This window comes from Amblyraja radiata, chromosome 33, assembly GCF_010909765.2.
Source record: "Amblyraja radiata isolate CabotCenter1 chromosome 33, sAmbRad1.1.pri, whole genome shotgun sequence".
Classification (NCBI taxonomy): domain Eukaryota; kingdom Metazoa; phylum Chordata; class Chondrichthyes; order Rajiformes; family Rajidae; genus Amblyraja; species Amblyraja radiata.
The window spans coordinates 12,710,251-12,737,114 of NC_045988.1; positions in this window are offsets into that span (position 1 = coordinate 12,710,251).

Here is a 26,864-nt window from a genome sequence, read left to right on the forward strand (position 1 = left end):
GGCTGAGGGGAAGACCTGATAGAAGTTGTTAAAGTTATGAGAGGCATAGATCGGATAGACAGTCCGACCAACCCCATTTTATCCAGGGGGAGAGAAACAGTTGATTTTTCAGGTCAAGGACCCTTCATCAGAGCTGGAAAACCAGAAACCCCTTTTAACTCTTTCCTTCCCACCATCCAGGGATCTAGAATCCTTCCACTCTGGCCTTTGTTCCAAATTAGTTTACAGCAATGCTTTTTTTTAGTGACAGTACCTTTACCTGTCGATACATTCTTTAGTCAAATACTAAAGGGCGTGGCTTTAATGTGAGAGAGGGGGAGGGAGTATAAAGTAGATGTGCAGGGCATTTTTCTTTACACATAGGGAGTGGGAGATGCTGGAGATGTACCACCAGGGGTGATGTGGAAGCAGATACAATAGTGGTGTTTCAGAGGCTGTTAGATAGGCACATGCATGTGTAAAAATGGAGGGACATGAATCATAGAGGGAGTGCAGAGAATGTTCACCAGACTGATTCCTGGGATGTCAGGACTTTCTTATGAAGAAAGACTGGATAGACTTGGATTGTACTCACTAGAATTTGGGAGATTGAGGGGGGATCTTATAGAAACTTACAACATTCTTAAGGGATTGGACAGGCTAGATGCAGGAAGATTGTTCCCGATGTTGGGGAAGTCCAGGACAAGGGGTCACAGCTTAAGGATAGAGGGGAAATCCTTTAGAACCGAGATGAGAAAAACATTTTTCACGCAGAGAGTGGTGAATCTCTGGAACTCTCTGCCACAGAAGGTAGTTGAGGCCAGTTCATTGGCTATATTTAAGAGGGAGTTAGATGTGGCCCTTGTGGCTAGAGGGATCAGGGGGTATGGAGAGAAGGCAGGTACGGGATGCTGAGTTGGATGATCAGCCATGATCATATTGAATGGCGGTGCAGGCTCAAAGGGCGGAATAGCCGACTCCTGCACCTATTTTCTATGTTTCTATGTGGAAGCAGATGAGATTGGTCCAACTTGACATCAAGTATAGCACAGACATTGTGGGCCGAAGGGACTGTTCATGTACTGTACTTTATTATATTCTATATTCTAAAACAATAATAATAAAAAATCTCATTGTTATGATTGTCTTCATTGGAATCCTGTTAATTAGCAGATGGATTTAAACATTTTCTACTGTATAGAAGATTATTTTTTTGAGACATTTTAATGAGAAAATTAATGTAGAAGAGAAATCACCACGTCATAAATATACTTCTTATTCAATGGTCACAGGGCATTAAAGGATTTAAAATTGTGATTGCTTGAAATGAGGAATAATGGTATATTTTTTCTCAGAGAATGGTGTGGAGTTTTGCTCTTTCTTAGAAAATTTGTTGATGCATTAGAAACTGTGCAGAAAAGAATGAGCAAGATTATCCGTGGCCTTGGAGGAGATTATGAGACACCACAAGAATGAAACTGCAGTTCATGGTCTGTAAGGATGAGCAGGTACAGAAACCTCTTTTCAGTTGTGTTCCATATTATATTTTCATTGCCATTGGATGTCCCAGCCGTTAAAGGAATCAGCTTGGAAGAGATAAAAGTAGATTATAGCTCGAGTGCACAATACCTCTCAACAAAATCTATTAGAATAAGGATAATTCTAAGCATTTTAAACTGCTTACCACTCTTTTGGAAAAAAAGAGTTAAGTACTTCTGTGAGGTAATTTACAAAAGAATTAGAAGAGGGATGTGCAGGCATTTCATGCAGTGAGTTGTTGCAGCACAAAATGCACCGCTAAAATGGAAGAATTAAGGGAAATTTAATAATGGCTGTAAAGAAAAGGATTGTAGAGCAAGTGAGTCAACTGCATAAATCCTTCAACTAGAGGCACGGTGGCACAGTGGTAGAGTTGTTGCCTTACAACGCCGGAGACCTGGGTTCGATCCTGACTCTGGGTGCGATCTGTACAGGATTTGTACGTTCTCCCTGTGACAGTGTGCGTTTTCTTCGGGAGCTCTGGTTTCCTACCACATTCTATAGACGTACAGATTTGTAGGTTAATTGGCTTCAGTAAAATTCTAAATTAACCCTAGTGTGTAGGATAATGCTTGTGTGCGAGGATCGCTGGTTGGTGCGGACTCGGTGGGCTGGAGGGCCTGTGTCCACGCTGTACCTCTAAACTAAACGTAACTAAGCCAGTATAGGGCCGATGGACCAAATGGCCTCTTTCCAATTCCACGTTGATAGAATGCTCAACTGATTAATATATTTTTTAAGGAGAGGCGATTCAAAGCTTGATGAAGGCCTGCCAAAAAATGAAAGGAATAAAAAAAGCAAGTGCTGGTGGCACACTGCGGGTGATACAGCATCGAGGGGGAGAGAAACAGGATTGACTCTTCAGGTCTAGGACCCTTCGTCAGAGCTGGTAAACCAGAAACCCTTTTAACTCTTTTCTTCCCACCATTCAGGGATCTAAGCATTCCTTCCAGTTGAAGCAGTAATTCTCTTACCTTTGATCCAAATTAGTTTACAGCAATGCTTTTTTTACTGACAGTACCTGCTGATACAACGTACCAACACCACAAAGAGGTTATTTCGGTTTCTCGATGTGTGGCACATTGGTTTAATTAAAGGTTGGGGTCAAGGAAAGAGCATTCACGTCGTGGCCTTGTTTCCACCAATCTTTCCACCACCACGCACAAGAAGCACATGACCGACACCATTGTATGCAGATGCCGAGAAGTGTGTTCAACTGGCTGAATAATTTCTATCTTGTGAAGTGGACTCGATAAGAAGAATTAAAGATGCATAGCAGCACCTTCTCGTCCACAAAGAAAAACATTGGTTTACAGCGTCACAATATTGTGTTCTCTTCAAAAACAGACTAGCTGATTGGAGAATTACAGGAGGCCAAAAAACAGAGAGCCAGTGTCAGAGAGACGGAGAAATAAAGAGACAGAAAGCAGGAAGCTCAGGGTGGCCTTTTGGTGGCCACTTTGCATATTACCTCCAAAAGGCCACCCTGAGCTTCCTGCTTTCTGTCTCTTTATTTCTCCGTCTCTCTGACACTGGCTCTCTGTTTTTTGGCCTCCTGTAATTCTCCAACCATGCCCATCATAAGCTTAAGGTCAGCACCTCATATTAGTCTGGCACGTTGCAACCCTTATTGGACTCATTACTGGACAACTACCCCTTTTCTTTTTATCGATCCCCACAGATGTGGCTTGATCTGCCTATTTCAATTTGTTTTTTTTTACACACTTCTTGGTCATAAAGTAATTGTTAGCTTGGCAACTTTAGACTGCGCCCTATCACAGCCATTCCCTCTGCCCCTTCCCCACTATGCAACATAAGGCGCACCTGTTTGCTGACCTGTCCAGTTCTGTTGAAGTTCCTTGACCCGAAAAGACAATCCTTTGCTTCTCCTTCTACAGGAGCTGTTTAGCCTGACGGGTGCCTCCAGCTTTTTCCGTTTTGCTTCCAGATTTACAGCATTTGCAATTTTTTGTTTCAATAAAAGAAACAAGCGTGCAAGAGGAAGGCATACCAAGTACCCAAGAAGTGGGCAGAGAAGTGTAAGAACACAAAGTCAACATTCGCAAACCTGTTATGGTGTATCTGTACATTGTGGACAGCTCGATTGCAATAATGTATAGCCTTTCCGCTGACTGGTTAGCACGCAACAAAAGCTTTTCACTGTACCTCAGTACATGTGACACTAAACTAAACTAAAATAAACCAACATTTGAAATGTAATCACAGGATAGGAGCCATGGGCTTGAACCCAAGTGAAAATAATTTTTGTGGAGAAAGAAATGCTGGCTTATCATGTACTATGAGGGCTGTAAAGACATTTAACAGTTCTTAATGTTTTTAGATGACAGAGGAGAATGATCATTATCGGATTTGGGATGGAATTCCATGACAGGCCAATCATATGTGAAAACTAAATGGACCAGTTCGAGTGACTTTCTTCCATTCTACAAGATTATTTTTGGTCTGAAGAAGTTCATTGTCTGACATTTCTGTGGTGAGAAAGTTTTCAAAAAACTACACCAACAATGATAGTTAATCTATCATTGTAAGTGTACGGTTGTTGTCATATGATATTCATATTTTTCAAACTTGCTGAAAATTAAAAGGATTTACTCAAAGTTTTCGAGCACTTTATCCATCTTTGTCTAGTTATTTTCTTCGGAAAAGGAGTTGTTGGTCAGAATTTTTACTAAATCAAAATGTAAAATGTCCATGGGTTATTTTTTCATCAGTCGGTGAGTAACTTTCACACCACAGAAGTGTCACACGATGAACCTCTTGCATAGAGAGAGTCCAACTGCTTATCCTTGATATTCAATCATATTACCATCACCAAACCCCCCAGCACTAACATCTTGGAGAGCATGAATAGGTGACGTTTCGTGTCTATTTCAAATACACCTTTAAACCTGTGATCTATTTCCACTACTTGCACCATATTCCGGTGCAATATTTAAAAATATATATATACAGTGTGGAAAGGGGCCCTTTGGCCCAACTTACCCACAACAGCCAACATGTCCCAGCTGCACTAGTCCCAACTGCCCGGCCGGTCCTATCCATGTACCCGTCTATCTGTTTCTTAAATGTTGGGATAGTCCCAGCCTCAACTACCTCCTCTGGCAGCGTGTTCCATACACCCACCACCCTTTGTGTGAAAAAGTTACCCCTCAGATTCCTATTAAATCTTTTCCTCTTCACCTTAAACCTATGTCCTCTGGTCCTCCATTTACCTATTCTGGGCATCTGCCCGATCTATTCCTCTCATGATTTCATACACCTCCATAAGATCACCCTTCATCCTCCTGCGCTCCAAGGAATATAGTCCCGGCCTACTCAACATCTCCCCTTAGCTCAGACCCTCGAACCCTGGCAACATCCTCGTAAATCTTCTCTGTACCCTTCCAGCTTGACAACATCTTTTCTATAACTTGGTGCCCAGAACTGAACACAATACTCTAAAAACTCAGTGGGTGCGGCCGCACCCGCTGAGTTTCTCCAGCACTTTTGTCTACCTTCGATTTTCCAGCATCTGCAGTTCCTTCTTAAACAATACTCTAAAAGCAGCCTGCAACCTCTTATACTTGCATGCAATATTGTCACGAAAAATGATTTCCCTTTTATAAATCCATGTTGACCCTGCCCAACTCATCAGTGTTTTTCCCCAGTGCCCATTACTACTTCCTTAATTAGGCATTCCAACATTTCTCCTTCTGCTACTATGATGCTAGTTGGCTGTTATATCCTATTAGTTATATAAGACTAATGATCTGGAGGTACAGATAACCGAGTGTGTTTATAATGTTGTGGTGATAACAGAGAGCTGTCTAAAAACGTGGGGATGGATTCTAAAACGCTTGCATGCAACATCAGCAGGACAAATGGTGAATGGATGTATGGAAAATAAAGCGTGACGTTATTGATTAAGAATTATATTGCAGTGCTGGAGGGAGAGAGAATATCCTGCAACAATAAAGTACAGCATCTATCTGTTTTAATTAAGAAATAACAGTGGTGCAATTACACAACTGGGATTATTTTAAAGGCTGCCAATTAGTGGGAAATAAACTGAAGAGAACATGTGCAGGGAAGTTGCAGCTACTTAAAAAAAGACAATGATTTGTGAGAAAGGGGGAGGTCATCTTTCAAAATATAGACTGGGACAGTGATAATTGAAGGGGCAACGATGAAAGGCTTTGCAAAGGGTGTTCAAAAACCCTTATTGATCAATATGTTTCTGATCCAATGAGCAAGGTAACATTTCGGGACTAGGTCTGCAGGGGATGATTAAAAGGATGGGGAATGAGTGGGGAAGATTTTTATTGGACCGATTCGCAGACTTACATTAGGAAGCCAGGCTGATTACAAATAGTCTAGTGAAGAAGTACTTAAGAAGGGCAATAGAACAAGAGAAAAGACAGGCAGAAGATGTACAAGGGAATCCAATAATATCCTCCCGAAGATAATCACAAATTACTGGAGTTATGCCCCTGTCCCACTTAGAAAACCTGAACGGAAACCTCTGGAGACTTTGCGCCCCACCCAAGGTTTCTGTGAGGTTCCCGGAGGTTGCAGGTGGTTGCCAGAGGTTGCAGGTAGTGGAAGCAGGTAGGGAGACTGACAAAAACCTCCGGGAATCGCACGGAAACCTTGGGTGGTGCGCAAAGTCTCCAGAGGTTTCCGTTCAGGTTTCCTAAGTGGGACAGGGGCTTAACTCAGCGGGTCAGGCAGCATCTCTGGAGAAAATCGATGGGTGACATTTTGGGTTGGGACCCTTCAGACTGAAAGTAGGGGGAGGGAAATGGAGGTTAGAAAAGGCCAGAACAAAGCGGGGCTGGCAACAGATGGCCGAGGAAGGGTGGAGCCCACAATGGCCCATTGTTGGCTGAGGAAGTGGTGATAACGAAAGGGCACAAGGCTGCGAACAGTGGAAATAGTCGGATGACTAGGGTGGGGGAGGGGGGAAGGGAGGAGTAGAGAGAGAAAGCAGGGGTTACTTTAAAATGGGAGAAGTGAGCATTCATACCGCTCGGTTATAAGCTGCAGAAGCAAACATATGAGGTGCTGTCCTCTAATTTGAGTATGGCCCCACTCTGACAGTGGAGAGGGCCAGGACAGAAAGTTCAGTATGGGAATGGGACGGGGAGGTAAGATGTTTGGGAAACGGGAGATCGCATGGGCCAAGGCGAACTGAGCGTAAGTATTCAGCGAAACGATCGCCCAGTCTTCGCTTGGTTTCACTGATATATTGCCAGATATGCGTAGAGGAAGAGTGTTGTAAGAGGAGTTGATCAGAGATCTGAAAGGAGTTCTACACTAGGAGATGGAGAACATGGCACAGGGACAAAGCCATTGCTTTACATCAGTGGAGACACAGGAGACTATAGACGGTGGATTCATGAGCAAAATGCAAAGTGCTGGAGAAACTCAGTGGGTCAGGCAGCATCTGTGGAGGGAATAGATAGATGAAGTTTTGGCTCGGGACCCTGTTTCAGACTCTCAAACACCACGTGTCCATTCCCTCCACAGATGCTGCCTGACCCGCTGAGTTCCTGCAGCACTTTGTATTTTGTTTTACATCAGTTTTCACCAGAAGATGCTGCTTAAGATCAACAAAGGGAGGTAAAGTTGAGATTATGCATTCCTAAAAAGTAAAAAGGGAAGTTGGTAGAAAGGCTAAAACTGTATTGGATAAATCACCTGGTTTAAAAGTAAATGTTAAAAATACCCTGGAAATTGAAAAAGAGGGAATGCTGGGATTACTTAGCAGGTCAGACAGCATCTGTGGAGTGTGGAGCAAGCCAGTGTTTCAGGCAAATGACCTCTCATCCATTTAAATGTACGTTCATCCAAATGAAACCTTGACTCTGATTTTCTTTCTCCTGGTGTTATCTAATCTACTAAATGTCTTCCTCCACAATGCTGTAAACAGTGAAATATAGATTTTACCTTATTATTGGGTTTGTGATGATGCATTAAATTCTGTATCTAGACTATAGTGCATTACTATTTTTAAATGTGCAATCTTATTTTGTGAGTTGGATTTGAAAAAACAGAGCTTATTTGATTACTTAGAGTATTCATTTCAGCCTCTTTGGACCGTAACAAATGATGGCAGCAGAATTACTTTCATATAAAGGGTTGTTAATTCCCCATTATATTTAGAAGATAGCTTTGAGATGTTGCTTTGCAAGTCTGCTTGTTTTTTTAATATCGAGGACTATTTGGAAGTAATTTCACAGAGACAGCCTTTGGCAAGTGAGATGATTCAAACTGTGAATTTGTTTCTTGTGCCCAACTTGTGTTTATAAAGCTGTGTGATTGTAGCAAACTCTGATCTAGTGTTCCTGACTCTGCCATCAGCCCTGGCGATCAGTGACAACACTCAGGTCTAATTTTAGTTTAGTTTAGTTTAGAGATACAACATGGAAACAGGCCTTTCGGCCTACTGAGTCTGCGTGACCAACAATTACACTCGTTCCATCTGACACACTAGGGTCATTTTACAGAAGCCAATTAACCTGCAAACCTGCATGTCTTTGTAATGTAGGAAGAAACCTGAGCACCCGGAGAAAACCCGGAAGAACGTTCCAACACTATACAGACAGCACCTGTAGTCTGGATTGAACCAGTGTCTCTGATGCTGTAAGGAAACAGCTCTGCTGCTGTGCCACTGTGAAATCTTTTATAATATGGGAGCGTTGGCAACCTTAAAAGATCTATATTCAGTATCATGTCTGACTTTCAGTGAGAGAATATCTAAAAAGCAAAGAGAAAAAGTGTAAATTGAGGGCTGTTGTTATATTTGGAAGTACCTGTGGAATACATGTTTTTCAGGATTTCAAGGCAGTTTCAAAGCAGCCCTGTTTCTATTCCCTCGTCTAAGATAATATCCAGGGTAATATGACAAATTGCTCTGGTCTGCTATAAGCCTCAATGGCTCTCACAGCCTTATGCATTATATTGGGATTTATATGTAGTATTTCCATGGTTCACTTCATAAGATGATCAATAAGAAACATTGGATTCTTTCCATCAAACTCAGAAATACTTGTACATTCCACATTGCCATCCAATGCCAAAATACTTCCCAAAAGTACTTCAAGATAAATCAAGGATGGAATGTAGGAAGCAGGGCAGCTAGCTGATCATGGTTGGGTGAAATAGGTGGTGGAGACAAATGCTAGAGAAGATGCAAGATCAGTTTTGGAAGGGATGTGAGGCTCGAGAAGTCACACAAAAGTCAAAAGTGGATTTAATCAAAATATTGTGAAATGTAGCAAACCCCTGAAAAACAGTAACGTTTGGCATTGTCTGTGGAAAAAGCAGCGGAGTCAACATTAGTTTAGGGAGTCATTAGTTTAGAGAGTCATTAGTTAAGACTCCAACTACACTTCACTCTGCCTTGGGAAAGCAGCCTACATTAACCCAGCACCATTTTCAACCCAGTGGGGGAAGTAGCTGTTCATAAGTTTGAATGTCCAGGCTTTCAAGCACCCAGAAGGTAGAGGAGGGAAAAGTGAATGGCCAGGGTGACAGGAATCCTTGCTGATACTTCCAGACATCCTGATTCAACACCCTCCTGAGATGCTGCCTGTCCCGCTGAGTTACTCAGCATTTTGTGTCTACCCTGAGAAGATTGAGTGGATGAAAGGAAGTGATGAGCCTGTGATGGACTGGGCTGTGTTCCCGCTCTCTGCGGTTCAGGCAGATGTATTCTATCAGAATACTTTCCATCGTGCACCTGCTGAAGATGGAGGGAATTATCATGGACAAGCTGAAGAAAATAAATATGCTGATGTCCTTTCTTAATCACCTCATCAGTGGGAAGGGAGCAGTGCAAAGACCGTTCCCTCCGAAACTCCCTGGTCAACTCGTTCCTTCGCACCCAGGTACTTTCCTGGTCCTTTACCTCCCCCCTCGACTCCATCCAAGGACCCAAACAGTCTTTCCTGGTGAAGCAGAGGTTCACCTGCACCTCCTCCAACCTCATCTACTGCATCTGCTGTTCCAGGTGTCAACTTCTCTACATCAGCGGGATCAAGCAGAGGCTCGGCGATCGTTTCACTGAGCACCTCATCTCAGTCCGTCTTAACTTACCGGTTGCTCAGCACTTCAACTCCCCCTCCCTTTCCCAATATGACCTTTCTGCCCTGGGCCACCTTCATTGTCAGAGTGAGTCCCAGCGCAAATTGGAGGAACAGCACCTCATATTCCTCTTGGTAGTTTACACCCCAGCGGTACGAACATTGGCTTCTCTATAACTTCAGATAACCCTTGCTTTCCCTCTATCTCCATCCCCTCCACTTCCCAGTTCTCCCACCAGTCTTACTGTCTCTGACTACATTCTATCTTTGTCCCGCCCCCTCCCCTGACATCAGTCTGTAGAAGGGTCTCGACCCGAAACGTCACCCATTCCTTCTCTCCAGAGATGCTGCCTGGCCCGCTGAGTTACTCCAGCATTTTGTGTCTGAATTGTTGGTGATATGGATGGCTAGGAAATTGATGGCAATAAATAACTAAAGTGGCGGTGAAGCCATTGGCAAATAAAGCTGGGTCCCTGAGGCTTGAAGATGCAACACAACAGGGTCACTCCAAAGAGTTCAGCGGAGATGACGAAAGAATCATAGTGCACCATAGTTGTGCAGCATAGAAATGGGCCCTTTGGCTCACCATATTCACCCTGACTGTTTTGACCATTTACACTGATCCCATTTGTCCACATTAGGACTATATCCTTCGATGTTTTACAAGTTCAAGTGCAAATGCAGAATTGAAGAGATGGGGGAGGTATCAAAGCTTGCGGAGAATAATTCAACAATTCACACTTCAGGTATGAAGGGAAATGAAAGATCAAAGGTGGGCCAATTGATAGCTTGAAAATGCTATTGTAAATGACCTGAGAATCCTTTCTAAGAAGAGCCGCAGAAGGAAATAAAGTTAGAGAAGGAATGTGTGTAGAGAGTGCTGAGAAAAACAGGACATAATCATTGTGATCATTATGACATTATTAATGCTGAACATACTGTGGAGTCGATGGGATCTGGACGATTCAACTTGTAAAGAAACGAAAGAGAGTTTACATCGAGGGTGAGGTTTAGGTAAGACATAGAGCAGTGAAATATGGAGAACAAAGGTAAAAGTCTCCTTAAATGTAGCTGAAACTAGGATGAGAAGTTCAAAACAGGGCTTGACAGAGTTGACTGTCAAAAAAGTTCTTTGTATGTGCAAAATGCTAAAGATTCTCAAAGGACTTGGATAAATTGCTCCACAATGTATACCTAGTTTCAGTCCAATGGCCACCTGTGGTGTCTGACTCATCATGGCCGTGTTAGAATAATCTTGATCATCAACTAATAGTTCCGTTTTACCAGCACTTTGCTGCACTTTGTGATGCTCCCCAGCGCCCTTTAATCAACCTTATTTTTAAGTGCTTGATGAGGAGCTAAAGGATTCAAAGCTATTATCCCCACAGGCATTCGCAGAATCACATCGAGGACAAGCAGTTTGGTGGAGGCAACTTTATAAAATTGATCTATTATTTTTGCTGAGGTGTTCCTGTATCGTCACAGCCATTACAGCAGAGACTTGAAGCTTCATCTCACACTCTCATAGCATGATTTTGAAATCGCTCTAATAGGTGTGACATTTGGATTCACACAAAGTATTTTTCAGCCAGTGGGGGTAATGCTTCAGCTCCAAGCTGGCATTTAGTTGACCCATGCACACTCTTAAAATGGGTTAACGTCAGGCACCGTATTGACAAGGGTGAAAGTTCGTGGAAGAGGGTGCAGGGGAAACACACCAGAAGTGCAGTGGAAAATAGCCCAATTGGCAGAATTGAAGCTCCCAAGAGACTAGCCGGTATCCATTGACTTGGCCTCCAGTTAATGGATCTGGAGGCCAAGTCAATGGATATTTTTAAAGCAGAGATAGATAGAATCTTGGAGAAACTCAGCGGGTGCAGCAGCATCTATGGAGTGAAGGAAATCGGCAACGTTTCGGCCCGAAACGTTGCCTATTTCCTTCGCTCCATAGATGCTGCTGCACCCGCTGAGTTTCTCCAGCATTTTTGTGTAACTTTGATTTTCCAGCATCTGCAGTTCCTTCTTAAACACATAGATAGAATCTTGATTAGTATGGGTGTCAGGGGTTATGGGGAGAAGGCAGGATAATGGGGTTAGGAGGGAGAGATAGATCAGCCATGATTGAATAGCAGAGTAGACTTAATGGGCTGAATGTCCTAATTCTGATCCTATTACTTATAAAGTAGCTTGCCTGCCTGACATCCCTTCCACAAGTCACTCCCTCTACTGGTGGCACACTGCGACTGCAGTGAGTACCATCCACAAAGCACCCTGCAGTAATCCATCGTCTTCTTCTGAGGGATTGTAAACTTTGCATCCTGACAGACAAAGTCAGCAGTCCTAAGGGAATACCATCGCCAGAATGTTTCCATCCAACTCACACACCTCTTGAATGGGAAAGACATTGCCATTGTTTTATTGCCACTGGTTATAAATCAGCATTGTTCACTACCAGGGCTACAGAGGTTCTCACATTCTACCTTAATCTAGGTATTGACTTCCACCAGTACATCTTGCACATATAAGCAAACATTTCTCACTTGATTCCGTTGAAATGAATGTGTGAAGGGTGAGAGACTCCACAGTGATGCACACAGCTGTTTAGCTACATGGAGGTGACAGGTTAAAAGAGAAAAGATTGGCAAAACCTTGCAAAGAACACAATACAGGATAATGCTTACTTTCATTCGTGGTATTTTCCAACAACTTTCTCGAGGCATTTATTTTTCGAGGAGACAGATTTGAATACATTCACAGTCACAGAAACAATTGCAGTGTTGTAAGGTGTTGGGATGTTATGCCCCTGTCCCACTTATGAAACCTGAACGGAAACCTCTGGAGACTTTGCGCCCACCCAAGGTTTCCGTGCGGTTCCCGGAGGTTTTTGTCAGTCTCCCTACCTGCTTCCACCACCTGCAACCTCCGGCAACCACCTGCAACCTCCGGGAACCGCACAGAAACCTTGGGTGGGGCGCAAAGTCTCCAGAGGTTTCCGTTCAGGTTTCCTAAGTGGGACAGGGGCATTAGTCTCAAAGCACACACTGCTTATAACTGTTCCATCGATGACTGCAAAATGCTGTAAGAAAGTAGGCCATGGAGCTAACTACCTCAGAATTGTAAGAAAGACATTTTTTAAAGATCACTATTGTTGTGCCTCTGATCAGCAGATGCATTTTGACACTTCCCACGTATCTCATCAACATTCTATTCCTGGACAGTCAAAAGAGATTCAGCGGCACTTAAAATCCAGCCCAGAAATTCCACTGCACTCCAATTATCATGCTCCATAAACTCACACTCATGACTTCACTCAGTGCAACTCACACTTGGAAGAGAAATTCAAAAAACTACGGATGGTGCAAATCAGCAATTTAAAAATAAAACAGAGAATGCAAGAAACGGCAGGTCAGACAGCATCTGCGGAAAGAGTAACAGTCAATGGCTCAGGTCGCAATCCTTAGTCAGAACTGGAAAAGTGAGGAACAACTGGTAAGTTTTGATCTGCACTAACTCTGCTTCTCTCTGTTCTGATGCTGCCTACTTTACTGAGTTTTTTCAGCATTTTCTCTTTTTACTTTACATCTGAAATGTTGCTGCGTACCTCATTAATTCAGCGTACAGCACTTGCTCATTGACAGGGTGCACTGTTTGGTGTCCCCAGTGCCAGTTGGATCTAACTGATGCAGGTTCACACCACTCCTGTCCTTCTTAATGCAATTGTCTACAACCCTTACTGTATATCATTGAATATCTTTGGAAAGCTTAATGCATTTATTGGTAGCTCAGGTACAAGAGCAGACATGCTGATTTGTGGACTCTGCCCTTGATATGTTGGTGGATGGAAAATAATTCTGATGACCAAGGGACAAAGAACTCTCCACAAAATTTAGTTTAGAGATACAGCGCGGAAACAGGCCCTTTGGGCCACCGGGTCCCCACACAGTAACACTATCCTACACACACTAGCGACAATTTACAATTTAACCAAGCCAATTAACCTACAAATCTGTACGTCTTTGCAATGTGGGAGGAAACCAGAGTTCCCCGAGGAAACCCACGCATTCACAGGGAGAACGTAGAAACTTTGTCTAGTCAGCACCCGTAGTCGGGATCAAACCCGGGTCCCTGGCGCTGTGAGGCAGCAGCTCTACCAGCTGCACCACTGTGCTGCCCTTTCTGCATACAACCATCTTTATCCTGTTCAGGAATTAGATGATTTAGTGAACCATGCCACTGGCATTAGGGAACTATCATTCTGCTTTATGTTCAACTATTACCACAACAGAACCATTTTCATAGGCTCAATTCCAAGCTTGGTGGAACCATGGCTGTTAATTGTGCATTGGCTTGTAAATCTTATTGTTACCTGATCAAAGGGGTTCGGGAAAGAAAATGGGTAGTTTGAGAAATGCGGGTCAGTTCATCCTTCATTTCCTTCAGCTGACAGGTTGCACTTTAGAAGTTCTTTACGGAAGTTCTTGATTTCACCCAGCATGTGTGTAGGCCAGAAAACAGATATTACCATACATGTGCTTGCCGCATTTAATGCTGACTAAAATAAGTTCACATATGCTTGAGATTTTGCTGCAAAGATGAATCCATCATCCAAAAACGAGGAGCCTAGTGATGGTATTAGCACCATAGCAGGTTTGCCATTTAAATTTTGTGCAGTGGGAAGCCACAATTAATACATTTAGTTTTGATTGCATTACTATTCCACCCCTCTCTCCCCCCCCCCCCACATTGGGAGATGAAACACCTTAGTTGCTGAATCAATTCCCTTTTACAATTATGATTTAATATCAGATGAATCCCTGCTAAGAACTATTTCTAGTCTGCTGAGTTGATAATGTCAGAGGTTGATTGTGTGAATGAATTAATTATGTACATTGTTACTTGCTAGAGTTAAAGAAACACGGAGAACAGTAAATGTGATTTTACTCTTTAAATAAAATCAACCTACTCCTGGCCTATTAGATGTTGAAGCATTCTATATGGGTTTAGATTTATAATGTCACAACTTCAAAATAAAACCCTGAAAATAAGAATGAGACAGAAAACCCAAATCATTTTAATTCTGTGCATTGATACAATTTTGTTGCATTTGTTATTTTTTATTACATAGACACGAGTGCTTGAGTCAAATTTTACCTCAAAAAATATATCAATTGACTAAAGGTCAAGATGGAATTGGTCCCCAAACAGTTCAGTATGATTTTTGAAAGCACAAATTACTTTCCACTTTTCAGTGCTGGGAGATCCTACAGTGTGTTTGACAGTGTGTAATAAACTATGGTTGTAAACCATGTTATGATGCATCAAACAATAACTGTGAATCATCAGTCATATTCCTTATTGTTAATTTGTTAGAAAACATTTTCAGCACTTTCAAAAGAATACATCCAAATCAACTTGGATTCAAGGGGCTTCTTCTTCCCAATGGAATGCATTTATTTAGTTTTGACAACTGCGGGGAAATTTGCTATTCATTGATCACAAGATTAGAGGAAACCTCCACCTAATCCACACAAATATCTGAAGATGCTACAGATACTGGAAAAATTCGTGCTGGAAATGTGTGGAAAGACACAGAATGAACAATTCTCCAGTTTCCTCCCACATCCCAAAGTAGCGTGGGTTTGTTGGATAATTGGCATCTGAAAAAGTTGCCCTCAATATATAGGGGGTGAATGAGAAAGCAGGATAAAATTGAACTCGTGTGAATGGGTGATCGATGGTCGGCATGGATTCAGTCGACCGAAGGGCCTGTTTCCATGTTGTATCTCTGAAACTTAACTTAATTCCTGTCAATGTTCTTTCATCAGGTCATCTCTCCATAGAATCTGCCTGAACTACTGAGTATGTCTAACAGTTCCTGTTTCTATGCTGGAAAATATTCCATAAGTCCAGCCACAGCAATATTCGAGGTAATTTATATTCAACTTTCCACTGACTCGTGTGAACTAGGTTTGAAGTAATGGTACTCTGCTGTTATCAACCTAAATACAGGGTTCACTGCTATTGACTTAACATAATAGCAGCGAACAGCTGCAGTAATTAATAGCAGTGATTCAGCAGGTTAAGTGACAACATTGACTTTGACAAATGGGTTATTTCCAGTTTCACCACATTATAGGAAGAGATCTTGCATTCAGATCGAGATCTACAGTCACCATGTCCTCAGTACATACTCCTGGCCTTATCTTCCAGTGACAAAAAACCTGTTTGCAAACAGACCTGCACAGAATTTGCTCTCAACCATATGTTACAGAGTTAGCAATGGAGGCCTCACAGTGATAACAGCATTCTAGTTTCAGGTTCCAGCGTAATATTTTAATATTCCAGAGGAATATTTCAAACAAAACACACCAACTGGAGTTGAGTTTACATAGGTGTTGCTTGATTAGCTTAGTTTTAGTTTAGTTTAGAGATACAGCACGGAAACAGGCCCTTCGGCCCGCCGAGTCCACGCTGATCAGCGATCCCTGCACACTAGAAACATAGGAGGAGGCCATTCGGCCCTTCGAGCTAGCACCGCCATTCATTGTGATCATGGCTGATCGTGCCCTATCAATAACCCGTGTCTGCCTTCTCCCCATATCCCTTGACTCCACTAGCCCCTAGAGCTCTATCTAACTCTCTCTTAAATCCATCCAGTGAATGGCCTCCACTGCCCTCTGTGGCAGGGAATTCCATAAATTCACAACTCTCTGGGAGAAAATGTTTTTTCTCACCTCAGTCTTAAATGAACTCGCCTTTATTCTAAGACTGTGGCCCCTGGTTCTGGACTAACACTATCCTACACATACTGTCCACACCGATCAGTGAGGCCCGCATACTAACACTATCCTACACATACTAGGGACAACTTACAATTATACCAAGCCAATTAACCTACAAAGCTATGCGTCTTTGGAGTGTGGGAGGACACCGGGGTTCCCAGAGAATACCCATGCAGGTCACGGGGAGAATGTACAAACTCCGTACAGGCAGCACCCCTAGTCAGGATCGAACCCGGGTTTCTGGAGCTGTAAGGCAGCAACTCTACCACTGCGCCACCGAGACTATTAGTTCTCAGGTTTCCATGAAATCTTATGATTCATGAATTGTGCTGCGTGTTGGGTTAATTCACGGTTCAAAGTATTCAAAGGTTTTTATTAGTCACATTCACATACACTGAGGTGTAATGAAGTGAAATGCTTTTTGCCATTTTGCAGTACACAAAATAATACAGACATAACACCAATGAGAGTCTTAAACACAAAGAACATCCCCCCACAATGGCTCCCACCATGAGGGAAGGCACAAAGTCCAGTCCAGGTTATGACATCTCCCTTCAATGTACCATATTAATGTACCATACACCAGCTAAAGGTATCATATTTTAATTCTTCTGTGCTGGTGACAAACAGATCAGCACATCGCATGATATAATAATTCATTTGTGCTGTAAATCTGATAGTAGGTGGAAGTTCATCTTGATATTGCAACAAATGTCATTTTGAATGAATTTTTAAACTTGAACTATTAAACCATTGACTGAATGAGCTTACAGGGTGTTTAATGCTGAGCTATAGTGAACCCAATCTGTGGCATCTGATTCTTGTGATAATTGTACATGCTCTGGATTCAATGTACTACTGCTAATACTAATCAATTCCTTGTTAAAGTACACAAATGGTGACTCCAAGATGATTGTTAGCTTAATTCTGATGAAATTACACAGAACATATGACCTGCTAATACATTTAAGGAAATTCATTGAATATTTAGTTTCTGTTCAATGACCTATCATTTCACCAGTCAGTTACTCCATTGTTAATCTACCTAACCCGACTAATGAAGTAAAAATATGGAGAACTGCTGCAATATTGTAAAGAATGTAAAACACACCTGACTGAATAGTGAGAAAGATTGTAAGAATAAGCATGTAAAGTAGAATTCTTTAATCAAAAAATGGAGGATGAGTCTAATGAGTATGATGGGAGAAAGTAAAGAGCCTGTCCCACTAACGTGACTTTTCAGCGGCTGTCTTCGACCTTCAAGCTGCAGGGCACTCGCCTGAAAAACCCCGAGCTGGATCGACTGTCAGCGATGAAACCGCGAGCTGGATCGACTGTCAGCAATGAAACCGCGAGCTGGATCGACCGTCAATACACACACACACACACACACACACACACACACACACACACACACACACACACACACACACACACACACACACACACACACACACACACACACAAACACATCGCAAATGCGGAGGCCAGGAAAAGCGGGGGAGCGCTGTTTGAAATTCACACCCACGATGAAGAGGAAGGTAAAAGGCGGCTGGCACAGTGTACGGTAAGTCCTTTAGAGAGCGCAGAGGGGGAGAGAAGGGGGGGGGAGAATGGGTGGGAGAAGGAGTGGAGACACTTTTAAGAAGCCAGATAACTTTTAATAAAGTTTAGCGGGCATTTAACATTACCGGTCGGTTTTCCTTGGTCCTGAAAACTCCAATGAGCCAATTAAAATGGCCGGTCAGCAAAGGAGATTGCCTACGGCTACCTCGACTGCTTAGCTACCCCACTCCACTGCACTATGATTTCAAAAGAACCATGCCAACCAATTTTTACTCACAGAAAAATTTTCAGCATGCTGAAAATTTTTCCTCGACCAAACTGAGGCCGCGAGTATGCGGGAACTTCCCTCGAGCATGAAGGAGAATTCCAGTGACCTCCTAGGACCACGCGTCGACCGTGCTGCGAGTTTGAGTCGAGAACAAACTCTTCTAAACTCGCAAATTAGCTTGCCGCAGTGGGACAGGCCCTTTACGCATGGAAACATGATATATTTGGTTTGAAAGCTTACTCAATGTATCCACTTTTACCTCTGATCCACTCCACATTGGGAAGATGAAGATCATTGACAGAAAGACAAACATTTTTAATTGAACAACAGGAACACAAAACATTTTCCACTCATTAAAAATACTTCAGTGAAAAGCAGTAGAAATTATGTTTCTGTAGATGTGAAAGGCGCAGAGGAAATAAATATTTTGTATTTGCGCACATTGAAACAGACAAGTCTGCCTTTTATTTTCTGCCTGCGTTTGGTCAGTAGAAAGTGAATGTTGTCCCACATCTGGTCTGGTGAACTGACCACTGCCCAAGGACCCAATGCTTTTTCCCCCCAGGTGATGAGCAGAGGCTGAGTTGTTTCTGACCATCATATGAGGTGGAGCAGGTTCAAAGAAACAAATAGGTCTCAGGCACAGGTTTTTGGGGCAGCTCAGTGGCGCAGCAGCAGAGTTGCTGCCTTACAATGTCAGAGACCCCAGTTCGATCCAGACTATGTGTGCTGTCTGTTCGGCGTTTGTATGTTCTCCCTGCAACCGCATTGGTTTTCTCCGGGTGCTCCCGTTTGCTCCCACACTCTAAAGATGTACAGATTTGTATGTTAATTGGCTTTGGTAAAAAAAAGTAAATTGTCCCGTGTGTGGGAAAGTGTTAGTGTGGTCGCTGGTCGGCACAGACTCAGTGGGCTGATGAGCCTGTTTCTGTGCTGTATCTCTAAACTAAACTAAACACATATCCTGAGCCTCAGTATGCCCAGACTAAATGTCTCTGGCAGTCAGTGACATTTAAAAACTATTCCAATATAATTAAACAAATTGTTAAAATCATTATTAAAATTAATTAAAAATATAAAATTAAAACACTGGCAAAAAAATATGCACATTGTAGTATAGTAAAGCAAATTCCTCTTTCACATTTCCTCTGCGTGTACACTGACCCTTCCTGATGTGCAGTGAAGGGACAGGTGCGAAGTGCATCCTGACCCTCACTTCAGGGACTTGCTGCTCCACCTCTTGGATGTCCATGTTTGGTTTCAAAGCAAAGAATTCCAAGATGTGCAGAGGTTGACAATTCTTTTCAGAACCACTAGTTATCACCAAGATGATTCAAACCAATATTCCTGTTGCTTTGACTGCTTCCAACCAGTTAAGTTTCTATTGATCGATGTGAATGGAAGGATGTTTTCATTGTACGTCGCTTACAGGAAAAACAAGAATAGCTTGAAATTGATACCATGGATGTATCAACACAGGAACATCACAGTGTTCAGCAGGTTAAAACAGTTATTAAAAAAACTGATGATGGTTATAATGGATCAGGATACCGAGTGTTGTAAAGGGCAGGAAAAACAATCAATACAGCTGAACAACCTAGAATACCAATCACACCCTGAATCTTTTCTTATCTCACTGACTATGATTTGTCAAATAGTGACATTGAAGTGTTGATGCGGCCACAAACAATATATATATATATTGTTTGGAAGGACGATGCAAGATGTGATAGAAGAGCAAAGTAATCTCTGACTTCAAGCCACTCTCATAGTTTTAACACCTGTCGTGAATAGAATAGGAATCATGCTTCAACTCAGTCAAAATTGTAGATATCTCACCTGCTGGTGTGTTGCTGAGATATAAAATATTGTTTAAATTGTTCAATATCACTGACAGTCTGTGTATGCATTAAGTATGAATACATCTGAGCAGAGGGGTAAAAATTAGTTCCTGTTGCACGCAACACCAGATAGGAAAGGTGAAGGAAGGAACTGCAGATGCTGGTTTAAACTGAAGATATACACAAAATGCTGGAGTAGCTAGTCGTTGAAACATTGTTCAAGATGTGGACTCTTATACATCGGCGAGACCAAACGCAGATCGGACGATCGTTTCGCTGAACGCCTTCGCTCAGACCGCCAGGACCTACCTGATCTCCTAGTTGCTAAACACTTTAATTCCCCTTATCATTCCCACTTGTTCTGTCCTGGGCCTCCTTCGTTGTCAGAGTGAGGCCAAACACAAATTGGAGGAACTGCACTTCATATTTCGCTTGGGCAGCTTACAACCCAGGGGTATGTTTGATTTCTGTCTTCAAGTAACCCTTGCACTCCCTCTCTCTCCACCCCTCCCCCACCCAAGTCACACCAGCTTTTCATTCTCACCTAGAAAACAGCTAACAATTTTCTGTTTCCTTTCTCATTGTTACTTTTTTGCTGGATTCTTCATGGTCAGATACAAAACATGGCACATAATGAATGGCGAGGTGTTCAATGTCACGTGGCTTTGCTATTATGCCAAGAAAATTAAAACGTACAGAGCGATATCAAAAGCTGGAATCTAAAAGCAAGATCTACTGAAATATAATGATAAATTGATCTATAACAATACCAGATAAGAATGGAAGGAAGATAAAGAGTTGGGGCTTAAATCAGGACCATCTACAACCAGTATTGCCACTGGCTTTTCTGCTGCAAAGTCCTGTTACAGTGAACATTTTCACAACACTTTCCAGTCGTAGCAGAGTTGCTCACAAACTCTACGACATTATTAACCAGAAGTCTCTGGCAGATTGAATATTGGGCATTTTCATATGAAACCTGCTACCTGCTTCTTCTTTAGTGTGTAGGAAGGAACTGCAGACGCTGGTTTAAACCAAAGATGGACACAAAAAGCTGGAGTAACTCAGCGGGACTGGCAACATCTCTGGAGAGAAGGAATGGGTGACGTTCCGGGACAAGACGTCCGAAGAAGGGTCTCGACCCGAAACGCCACCCGTTCCTTCTCTCCAGAGATGCTGCCTGTCCCGCTGAGTGACTCCAGTTTTTTGTGTCTATCTTCTCTAGGTTGGGATGATTGTCGGTTGGTGAATAACACCCCACTGGTTGGGGTTGGCAGTAAGAGAATGTATTTTTCACTGCGGACCGGGGGCGGATGGATATCATGAGCAGCACCATGTAGTTGAGTGGGAGTGGCAGTGTTGCGGGTGGGATTCGGATTGGGAGGCGTGGTTCGAGCCTGAACTGGGGTTTGGTATTTGTTGGGAGTAGCTGACACAGTGCAGGGACTGAGGTACAAAGATGTCAGTAGTTATTTTATTCAGAAACAAAGAACTGCAGATGCTGGTTTGTACCAAAGATAGACACAAAATGCTGGAATAACTCAGTGGGTAAGGGGGGGTTGGGTTTGGGGGGGGGGGGGGGGGGGGGTGGGGGGGGGGGGGGGTGAAGAGTTGGAGGCGAGAAAAGACCAGGAACAATCAGGGCCAGCCACAAATCACCTCAGGCAGGGCGTATCCTGGTAGGTCCATTGCTGGCCAGGGAAGATGTGATCTCAAGTGAAACAATGTGGAGGACTGTGGAACTGGTAAAATGACTAGGGAGGAGAAAAGGGGCATGGAAGAAGGGGGGAGGGGAGGGGAATATATGAAGTTACTTAAAATAAGAGAATTCATGTTCATACCACTGGATTGTAAGCCATCCAAGTGTAACATATTTCACTTGGGTGGCTTGCAATCCAGCGGTATGAACATGAATTCTCTAAGTTTATGAAACTTCATCTCAAACTCCCATCCCCTTCCCCCTCTCTCCTTGTCCCCTTCCTCCTCCCTAGGTATTTTATTTACCTTGCAGGCCTCCTAATTTGAACCACACGTTGTCTCAGGAGTGCCAAGCCAGTTCACTACAACAGTAGTAATAGATCAGTGGGGCAGAGTGGGATGTAATCCTGTTGCAGGTTGGCTGTGGCTCACTCCGACTATGGAATCAGGAAGTCCAAGATCTGCTGTAAAGTCCAGAGCACATAATTCCAGGCATTGAAGGGGAGCTGTGCAAGACATTGAATGAAATAGACACTTGTGAAATTTCCCTTGATACTACTTTGAGGACGAACAGTGAGAGGTGTACTCCATTTATTACTCATTCAGACAGAACACCCCATATTATCTGGTTAGTGCCACAGATTGTGGGATCTTGCGTGTGAAATAGCAACTGTGTATCCTTGTTTGCAATAGTGACAACAAAATGATGTCTCTTTCTGGCTGTAGAATGTTTTCCACATCCCAAAAGATTTCATATCACCTCCCTATTCATGTGCAGCAGAATTTGATTCACACACAGGCATATATGTAATAAAAATGAATTGTAGATGCTGGTTTATACCAAAGACAGACACAAAATGCTGGAGTACTCAACGGGACAGGCAGCATCTCTGGAGAAAATGGATGAGTGACATTTTAGGTTTGGATTCTTGGGTCCCAGCTTGAAACATAGAAACATAGAAACATAGAAATTAGGTGCAGGAGTAGGCCATTCGGCCCTTCGAGCCTGCACCGCCATTCAATATGATCATGGCTGATCATCCAACTCAGTATCCCGTACCTGCCTTCTCTCCATACCCTCTGATCCCCTTAGCCACAAGGGCCACATCTAACTCCCTCTTAAATATAGCCAATGAACTGACCTCGACTACCCTCTGTGGCAGGGAGTGCCAGAGATTCACCACTCTCTGTGTGAAAAAAGTTCTTCTCATCTCGGTTTTAAAGGATTTCCCCCTTATCCTTAAGCTGTGACCCCTTGTCCTGGACTTCCCCAACATCGGGAGCAATCTTCCTGCATCTAGCCTGTCCAACCCCTTGAAACATCACCTACCCATTTTCTACAGAGACGCTGCCTGACCTGCCAAGTTACTCTACCATTTTGTGTCTATCTTTCACACGCAGGCATCTTCCACTGCCTCAGAATGAAGTACAAGCAAGTCAACCTTGATCCCGAGGGACCGACTCACAAGGCAATTGGAATGCAAATCGCATTTCACCATTCACTTGTACTTAGATTACACTCACTGTCTTCATGAACCCTGGCCCATAAGGAATAGGGGAGCAAGGAGAGAGCAGACGTTTCATGTTACATTTACCACCACCTCTTCGGAACTGACCAGCACTGAAGGGATGGCAGGACAGCGACTGGAAACCTCAACGGCAGCCCCTCATGTGAAAGGCAAACTTCACAGGAATGGAGATGTTGCCTTGCCAGTGTTTATCCAGGACCAAATCGTCCTCTGTGTTCGATACTCCAGCCTAATTGTTGCCATGGCAATATTGATATTGCGTATTACAGAAGCTTCTCCATCTTGTCTGCCTGGTTCTCACAGATTCAGCCTTATCGCTATTTCACAAGTTCACATGTCACAAGGATTAGAATTAGGCCATTCGGCCTCCCTGGTCCACTCAATTCCGAGTCCATTCAATCATGGCTGATCTCTGCCTCTTTATCCCATTTTCCTGCCTTCTCCCCATAAGCCTTGACACCGGTTCTCATCAAGAATTTGTCTATCTCTACCTTAAAAATATCCACTGACTTGGCCTCCACAACCCTCTGTGGCAATGAGTTCCACAAATTAACCACCCACTGACTAAAAAAGTTCCTCCTCACCTTTTGAAAAGAGCGCCCTTTAATTCTGAGGCTATGACCTCTGGTTCCTAGACTCTCCCATCAGTGGAAACATCCTTTCCACATCCACTCTATCTATGCCGTTCATTATTCTGTAAGTTTCAAGGAGGTCCCCCCTGAATCTTCTAAATTCCAATGTGCAGAGGCCCAGTGCTATTTAGAGTTACCCCAAGCAGACATTGCGTAGGCTGTTGTCAGAGTGTTGTTGGTAGATTTCCTTGGCTGAATGACAATTCTAAAGATAAACAAACACGCTAAGATAGTCTGCAATGTGTGATATCTTACATTCACAGTTCTATTTACCATTCAACATTTTGAGGAAATTCACTCGAATTGCAATTGGATTGAGGGAGAAACACAAGCACCCTGGAAGTTCCGGCATTTTATTTGTTCCACTCCTGGTCTCACTGTGTTTCATGCAGTGCTGGCTCACAGTGATAACAATGCCAAAAGATTGTAAATGGCTGAGTCTATGATTTTCCTGCATTAGAAAGCTAGGTGTGAAATTTGTTAATGTTTATGATGTTAAAGTCGGGCCAAATCCTTGCCTGTGGAAGTGACTGCCTGGAACTGATTAAAAAAAAACCCTTGTCCTGCCACTCCCCTCTCTAGCTTTCATTTCCCGACCCTACATTCAGCGTGAAGGAGTTGCCGACCTAAAACATCATGTATCCATGTTCTCCAGAGATGCTGCCTGACCTGCTGAGTTACTCCAGCCTTTTATGTCTTTCGTAGCTAGTATAGCTGCAGCATCAAAGCTCCAGTGATCCAAGTTTAATCCTGACCTCTGGTGCTGTCAGTGTGGAGTTTGCATGTTCTCCCTGTGACCGCGTGTGTTTCTCCTGAGTGGTCTGATTTCCCGTCACGTGTCAAAGGCATGCAGATGGCAAGTAAATTGGCCACTGTAGATTCCTCCTCGTGTATTCTGAGTGGTTGTTTCTGTGAGGAACTGATAGGAATGTGTGGAGAAATAATCGGATTGGTGTCGGATTTGTTTAAATGGGCACGAGATGGTCAGTGTGGACTTGGTGGGTTCATGGGCCTGTTTCCATGCAGTGTGACTGACACAACTGAAAGATGGAGATGACTGGGGGACTGAGAGTCTCTCTTCCTGCTCCCTATAAAGCTGTGCACTTAAGCAAAAATAGGGTTAAATTGTAAATATATTCTCAGCTTTTAAGATGTCTATCCATCCCAATTATAAACCAAAATTAAAACAGACACTTTTGCAGATTAGATGAGAGAACACAAAGCTCTGCTGCAGTAAGTGGGAATATGTCAACATTCAGCAGAGTGCAATTTCTTTTTGTGTTTCAGCACAAATTAAAATAGCTAATACTGGGAGCACTCCATGTACAATCTCTTTCCCACCTTCCATTACGATGGCAGATGTCCAACCAACCCATGCAGGAAGGAACTGCAGATGCTGGTTTATACCGAAGATAGACACAAAATGCTGGAGTAATGCCCCTGTCCCACTTAGGAAACCTGACTGGAAACCTCTGGAGACATTGCGCCCCACCCAAGGTTTCCGTGCGGTTCCCAGAGGTTGCAGGTGGTTGCCGGAGGTTGCAGGTAGTGGAAGCAGGTAGGGAGACTGACAAAAACCTCCAGGAACCTCCGGGAACCGCATGGAAACCTTGGGTTGGGTGCAAAGTCTCCAGAGGATTCCGTTCAGGTTTCCTAAGTGGGACAGGGGCATAACTCAGCATGTCAGGCAGCATCTCTGGAGAAACGGAATAGGTGACGTTTCAGGTCGAGACCCTTCCTCAGACTGAGAGTCAAGGGAGAGGAGAATTAGAAATGTTCATACCTCTAGTTTCCCTCTCCCCTGAATCTCAGTCTAAAAAATTGTGTCTCGACCCGAAAGGTCACCTACTCCTTTTCTCCAGAGATGCTGCCTGGCACGCTGAGTTACTACAGCATTTTGTGTCTGTCTCCAGCCAACATAGTTCTACAATCGCATCCTTTTTCAGTGAAACTTCTCATTCAACAGGAATGGGGGATCAGAAATATTTTGCATGAATCCTCACTGTGGTGAGACTGGTTCATCTGTTCCTCTGAACTCACAGCTCAAAGAATGCACAACTGGCTTTGGTCCACGACTCTTATCAGGTGGGGAATTTGAACTCACTGGGCTGCATTGAATGGCAATTGCATCTTATGCAATGGAATTTACTGGAAGGTTTACACCAAAGATCGACACAAAATGCTGGAGTAATGCGGGTCAGGCAGTATCTCTGGAGAAAAGGAATAGGTGATGTTTTGGGTTGCGACCCTTTTTCAGACTGGAAGGTCTATTTGGTTAAAGTTGGCCTCATGTTTGTGTCTTAACTTTACAATTGGTTCGGAGACTCAATGAAATTGTAAGTGTGGATTTTGGGAGGGGGCCATGAGGGGGCATGGTGCACTGAGGTAGGGATGGACCAGGACTATCCGGTGACAGGCACCAGGGTTAAGGCTAGGCAGACACTGGGAACATGCCAAAATCAGGCTAGTATCCAACTGCTGTATAGATAGTTCCCCCCAATTCAGGAATCCCTGTCAGGCTCTGTGTGCAGGTGATTAAGGCAAGGTCATTGGGATTGTGACATTAAGACCTTTATTTGGAGTATTGTGTGCAGTTCTGGCATAAGGTCATAAGAGAATATAAGGTCATAGGAGGAGAATTAGACCATTTGGCCCATGTAGTCTACTCCGTCATTCAATCATGGCTGATCTATCTCTCCCTCCTAACCTCCATTCTCCTGCCTTCTCCCCATAAACCCTGACACCCATACTAATCAAGAGTCTATCTATCTCTGCCTTAAAATATCAATTGATGGCCTCCACAGCCTTCTGTGGCAATCCCATTACAGGAAAGATGTGGAGACTTTGGAGAGGGTGTAGAGGAAGGTTACCATAATGCTGCCTGGATTAGAGAGTTTTAGCTACAAGGAGAGGTTGGATAGACTTGGATAGAGGGTCTTGCGT